Source organism: Rhagoletis zephyria, unplaced genomic scaffold, assembly GCF_001687245.7.
Source record: "Rhagoletis zephyria isolate East Lansing unplaced genomic scaffold, Rhagoletis_zephyria_1.1 Rzeph_scaffold_00051, whole genome shotgun sequence".
NCBI classification, from domain to species: domain Eukaryota; kingdom Metazoa; phylum Arthropoda; class Insecta; order Diptera; family Tephritidae; genus Rhagoletis; species Rhagoletis zephyria.
In genome coordinates, this window is record NW_016157135.1 from 306,580 (window position 1) to 314,015 (window position 7,436).

Genomic DNA, 7,436 nt, shown 5'->3' on the forward strand with positions numbered 1-7,436 from the left:
TAAGACCAAGGAGTGACTGTGGCTAAATGACAATATTTTTCTTTTCATTAGCTTTCAAAGCCATTTTGTTTCATATCAAAATATTGCTTCCGTCGAAAACGCTGTTATTAATTGGCATGAAGTGTTAAAAGAGCTTCCTGTGTGCCGTCGAATATCTTATTTTTCAGCCAAGAAATGTAATTTTGATATTTTAAAATTACTACCACACAATAAATAATACTAGCCGGTCAGGCATGCGCGAGGCTTCGCCACGCATTGAATGTATACATATGTATGTATTTACGTATTTAGGGAAAAAAATCATATGTCATCATGTACTTCGTTTATTATATACATACAAAATCTTGTCCAAATCTGTTCAGTAGCATGGTTAAAATATCTCGCCTTTCCTTTATACTATGTGTAGAAGATAGTAATTTTAAATAGGTGGCAACCCTACTCAAAAAACTTTAAGTTTATGTACATTAGAGTTGTAAAGCTATCGATAGTGCCACCATCTATAGTTTCCATGTCTCAAAAAAAAGCTATCATTACTCGTTGATAGTTTCCAGCAATAGTATCGATAGTATCAAACGCTACCATCGATAGTCAAAATAATGATAAAAACTGTCCCAAATTAACAGGGACGAAAAACCAAAAAAACAAAATTTTGAAAATATAAACACACGTATGGCCGTTTAACTTTAAAATTCACTTTATGTTTAAATATTGCTTTAACATGTATAGTTCTGTCTAAGTAAAGCGTTTTATTATCGAATTTTATTTATTTATTTACATATCTATTACTGAAGCTTACAATTAAAAATAAAATTATGAGACTAGCAAAGAAAGCTTCTTCTTATAATAAAAAATTACAAAAATGGGAAAAAATTTGTTGCGGCAAATGTTACAGTTTTTTTTATTGGCTTGTCAGTGCTGATTACGAATCCATAAGCATAAGGTTTCCATTAGCTCCAGAGTTTGTGAAAAGCGAGGTCAAAATGTCAAAAAATCGGGTTTTTTTTGGCAATATTTTAAAAGCTCTAGCAAAGAAACAAAAGGCGGTATTAGGCTTAAATTAAAGCTAGAAGTCTCGACTACTACCCCTAAAAATACCATCCCTACACCTTGACCTGATGGACACTTATAGTCATTTATTGAACAGCAAAACCTGATTTTGTGCGAAGGTTGAGTACCCACCGCAATTAAACAAAAGGGGATAGAGCCTTCCACTTGGGCTGAAATTAAGGCTTTAACTTTCGACTACAATCGCTTAAAATACCATCCCTGAACCTTAACCCTAAGGTCACTTATAGTTATTTACTTAACAGCAAAAACTGATTTTGGCAAAACTTATTTATTTTTTTCAATAGCACAGTATTTATTCCAGTATTTTTATATTGTTCAATAAATGACTTTTAGTGACCATCAGGTCAAGGTGCAGGGATAGTAGCCGAGAGTTATAGCTTTAATTTAAGTCCCAGTTAAAAGTTCTATCACCTTTTGTTTTTTGTGCTAGACCTTCTAAAATATAGCAAAAAACGTGATTATTTGACACTTTCACCTCGTTTTTCTCAAAATCTGGAGCTGATGGAAACTTTATGCTTACGGACTTGTAATCAGCATAAAAAAGTCTATCAAAAACAGCTTTATCATTTGCCGCAACAAAATCACTGCTGCCTTATTTAATTGTTGCTTATTATAAATTTTCAAATATGATATATTTTGTTTAAATTTCGTAATATAATTTTTTGATTTGTTTACAGCCAAGAAACATACAAACGTCAAATACCGATAATAGAAATGCTTTACTTCAGACATAGCCTTATGGTTTGAAGCAACGTTTAAATATAAAGGCAGCTTTTCATTTAAAGGTTGCTTGAGAAAACGGCCATTAGAGGAGGAATCACAATGAAAGTATCACTTATAATAAAAAAATTTACAAACTTAAAAAACTGACGCGCAGCTACATGGAGACATTATAAATAAAATCGGCTGTGCTAGAGGTTTTAAACTATCGATATTTTAACCTTTTTTGAGAAAAACTATCACTACTCATCGATAGGGGCAAAAAAATAAAACTATCCATACTATCGATAGTATCAACACCTTTAATGTACATGCGAAGGCCATGCGCTTTCATTTAGTATCTCATTTTTTATCCAATGGACGGTGAAGATCTTATAGTTTTTAAGCAGGTGGCAACTCTAATCAGAAAAATAATACATTATTACACGTCCAGAGGCTAAGTCTTTTCATTTGACAGTGAACCTAATGAAATATAAACATCAAAGTAGGCACATCTGATTTATAAATTCTGTCTCTCACTGAAATCCCAACAAATGTAGCCTATGTACATACATGCTCACATATGCAAACAATAAAAGCATCAGCTCCTTACTCTTTTTTGAAGAAAGAGTGCCTTCACGTATTATATGTAAGGTATTAATTTTTAAATAAGTTACAGCCCCATTAAAAAAATAATCCGGAGACCATATTCTTTCACTTGTTACCTCATTTGTTATACCAATGAACTATGAAAATCTTATTATTTTTAGAAAGGTGGCAACCCTACTCAAAAAATAATAGATTATTGAACATCTGGTGGCCAAGCATTTTCACTTCACATCTCACTTTTTGTATTTATGCCATGTTCGAATGAAATAATAATTTTAAACAGGTGGAAACCCTAATTAAAAAAGTAATACATAACTGAACATCTGAGAGCTGAGCCATTTTATTTGACACCCCATCTCTGGTAATCCTACGAAAAGTGCGGGTCTTATAATTTTGTGGACAGGTGGCAACCCTATAGGAACTCAAAGTACTAAAGATAAAATTCCTATCGATACAGATTATACTTAAAAAATTTCGTATAAATCCGTTCAGTGGAGTGGTCAAAATACCTCAACTTTCCTTTATACTAAGTATAGAAGATGGTAAATTTAAATAGGTGGCAACCCTACTTAAAAAATAATAAAGTTTTTGTACATGCGAAGGCCATTTTCACTTTCATTTGGTATCTCATTGTGTAATCCAACAAACGGCGAAAATCTTTTAGCTTTTTAATAGGTGGCAACCCTATTCAAAAAAATAATACATTATTGCGCATGTAGAGGCTAAGTCTTTCCGTTTGACAGTGACGCTACAGAACTGATGCCTACGCGTTTTGTGATTGAATATAGTAACTTAATTAACAGGTGGCAACCCTAATCAAAAAAAAATGTATTAGTGCTTTTCTAGAGGCCAATCCCTTTCATTTGACACCTCTTCTTTTGTAATCCAACGAACTGTGCGGATCTTATAGTTTTTTAGACAGGTGGCAACCCTATTAAAATTCTAAGTAAAAAAAGATCCCTCTCCTGTCGATACAGAGTATATTAGAAACAATCTCGTCAAAATCCGTTCAATAGTTTTCGAGATTACCGCGTACAAAGAATCTCGACTTTCCTTTATACTATGTAATAGATGGATAATAAAATAAAATGTCTATCATACTTGGGCGGACAAAATTTTTATTCTTATTTCCTCCCCCAAAATCGAGCTCACGATCCTTCCCTGATTTTAGCATACATTTTGTACACAATAGAATTTATTACCAAGCGAAAATTTACAAAGTGAAAGGCTAAATAGCCAAATTCTCAAATTTTGTTTTATCGATGTATTTTTCAAACATCGTTATCGGTGCCCGGTATGGGAAGCAAGCAAATCACCTATATACTCTTTCCAACTGTGCCATACTTATGTATTTGTAAACACATATGTTTACGAGACCTTGAGCCTCGTATGATTTTTTTTCTGAATCAGTATTTAACCAGTTGGAAAGTGGTCGCATAATGTCAATAGATATAGCGCAAGTTGTTCAATATGGGGTTGTTTTATGGTTATTCATGCACATACATATGTTTCCACGTATGTATGTACATATGTATGCATGGGCGTACGCATAAATTCCAAAGTTTCATTGTAAATTTCTTTCTTTCAAAAAATTTATGCAATAAATTAAAACTTTGGGTGTCTTCACATCCATTTCGGTAGTGTTGGTAAACAGAGGTTTTGTAGAAAAAACAAAAATGAAATAATCACTAAAACAATTTATTGATTTGCAAACGAAACTCGAAGACAATTGTTTAAGTAAGCAAGTAATGTTTTAGCAAAACACAAAACCGACTTCAATTCTCATGTAAAACTTTAAGATTACCGTTAATTTCTTCATGATCCAATAATCGGATCTAAACCAAATTAGGATGGGACCACCTCTGAGGTACTACCTTTCCTTTAAAAAAGACTTATCGAAATTAGTTATGCAGTAACATATGTACATAAAAAAATATTCCGACGAATAGATAACCTCCTCCTTTTTTGAAGTCGGTTAAAAATAATGAAAAAATTACGATTTTGGTGTAAAGACGAAATCGCAATTTAAAATTTGCATGCAATTAAGGTAACTAACAAATTTATATTTTAACCATTCAATATGTTCATAATAAAATTTATGCAATTAGATTCCTTTGTAGGGCTCAGTACAACTCAATTGTTACAATAACAGGTAATTTTAAGCAAAAAACACAACCGACTTCAATTCTCATAAAAAAATTTGGAAGTACCGTTAATTTCTTCATGATCCAATGATCGGATCTACACAAGTTAGTATGGGACAATGGTAAAATGGACAGTACAAGTGAGCGGAAACTGCAAATGGCGCTAAATAATTGCGCAAGATATGTATTTTCCAAGCGCAAGTTTGACCACACTTCACAGTGTAGCTATAAAATACTCAACTGTAGCGTGACTGTTTTCTTAAACACAAATCTTTTTTCTGCACAAATTGATACATAAAAAAGCCCCGTAATACCTTTTTAAAAAATTGACTTTTGCGCGCTCAAGTAGAACATGCAGCCTCATTGTACCAAGGCACAATTGTCTTGTTTCCTCGAGAATGTGTTTTGTCAGTGTTGTAAAAATATGGATACCGATATGTTTAAAATCCATTGAGAATGCTAGGCGCTTTAAATCGGAGGTTTTTGAATACTTTAAGATCTAAACCTACCTTTTAATTGTTTCAAACTGTAATTTAATCTAACTGGGTTTAATCTATTGAAAGAATTTTTACTTTTATCTAATTTAGTTTAATCTGTTGAAAGAATTTGTGCGAAAAAATTTAGTCTAGGTTAGCGAAAATATTGTATATTATTGTATAAAATATGATGTGCTTAAAAGACAATAGTCTTATGTACAGCCAGCAACATGAATGAATAAACAAACAAACAAACCTCCCCTGAGGCACCAGAAAAAGAATTATCAAAATGGTTAATGTGGCCCTAATTTATGCGGTAATATACATAAAAAAATATTCCGATGAATCGATAACCTCCTCCTTTTTTTGAAGTCTTGAAGTTTGAATTTTTATTAGCTATATTTTAACATGTCTAATAAAATTTACATTAAAAAAAATCTCAGGCCCCCCCTAAATTGTGCTCTGCGTACGCCCATTTATGTATATACGTGTATGTGAATGTATGTATGTTGCTGATCAAAGCAGCTAAAAATTAATTTACCCAGCTTTCAATAATACGCCACAAACATGCCCTCAAGTTAGGTAAGTACTGCATTCATAGAACTTTGTGCCAGTGGGTGTGACTGTGCGTGTGCATAAGAGAGCTGTCAAGTTGACGTAAACACATAGCCACCATAAGTGACAGCAGTAAAAACCACAACAACAATAGCAGCGTATGCACATAAAAGGGCCAGTACAGCATCAACATACATATATACATACATATATTCCTCATATCGACTATGCCCGAGTTGGTTGCCTTTTTATTGCTGCCATTTGTTGTGCTGTTAGTGATGTTGGTTTTATAGTTGTTGTTGTCGCATGGCTATGCCAACGAGATATATTAAATTTTTCTTTCCCTTGCACCTCCACTTCTTCTACACCGTTCACTCAGTTTTACCAATTGCCATACTGCCAATATGAGAAATGTCATCTGTTTATGATGGCTTTTTGACATCTCGTTATTAAAGTCGACGTACCCTGAGTGCGTCGCATAAACTATGGGGCTCCATCACCATGTGGCGCTTATTGAGATGATGCGAAATAGCAAATAACATATTTTTTTACTCTGCACTCATAAGTCCCGCCATGGTGCAGGGGGCTGCCAATTTAAATAGTTGGGCTGTTCGGGGTGGCTTCTTGTTGTGAAGCGTACCAGCGAAGAAATGTTTTTCCTTACAATTCTTCACATGCGTGACGTAATACGTGATAGTTGCGTAGTTCTCCAACGGGACTGAAAGTTAACTGCTCCCAAAAGGAGCAAGTACGGAGCAGTACAGTAAAGTAAAAAATAAATTTTGAATTTCTAGCAATGCTCAGAAATAAATATCATTTTGAGTAGTAACATAAAATATTTTCTTTTGAAAAAAAGTTAATTTAGGTGCAAACATGTACACTTGTGATCAGTTAATTAAGCCAGCAACATTTTGATAAATTTTGGCTATTTTGCTTTCGTTTATTTAATGTTTATTATTTTTCCATAAAAGTTTAGCTCATTATATAACAAACACCATATAAATCCAGATTTCAAACTTTGTGGAAAAATTATGAAAAATCTGCTAAGTTTCAGCTAAATTTTAAGCTTTTTGTTCAAATTTTTTAGAATTCTTTTGAGTATGCAGTTTAATAACCCATTAAATTCTAGGGTAATAATGCGCAACTCTGAAGTTGCTAAAAAATCGAGTTGATTTTTAATAATTTTTTTCTGACTGCATTACAACGTCAACGCAATTTTTTAGCAACTTAAGACTTACACATTATTGTCCTAGAATTTAATGGGCTATTAAACTGCATGCTCAAAAAAATTCTAAAAAGTCTGAATAAAAAGTTGAAAATATAGCTGAAACTTTACAGATTTTTCATAAATTTGCACAAAGTTTGAAATTTGGATTTATGTGGTGTTTGTTAAATAATGAGCTAGACTTTTATGGAAAAGTAATAAACCAGGGACCAAAAATAACTGTTATCTCGAATTTACAAATTGAAAACGTTGTATGAATTCTGAAATTTAACGAAAACGTTGTTTCATAACAGTTATTACATGAAACATATTTTTTATTTCGCCGATAAGAGTTATAACCCAAGGATTATTTTTTACGTTGTTCGATAACAGTTATTGGCCAACGTTTATCTTTTACGTTGCTTGATAACAGTTATTGTCCAACGTTTATTTTTTACGTTGTCTGATAAACGTTGTAAGATAAGAATAATGACGTCAATGGAGATGGAGAAGAAGATAAAGATGATGAAAATAAAAGTGGAGGAGGGAAATAACTGTTATCAGACAACGTAAAAATAAACGTTGCAAAATAACAGTTATCAAATATATTTCTCCTGCATAACAGCTATCAGGCAAATTAAAAAGTAAACGTTGGGCTATAACTCTTATCGGCGAAATAAA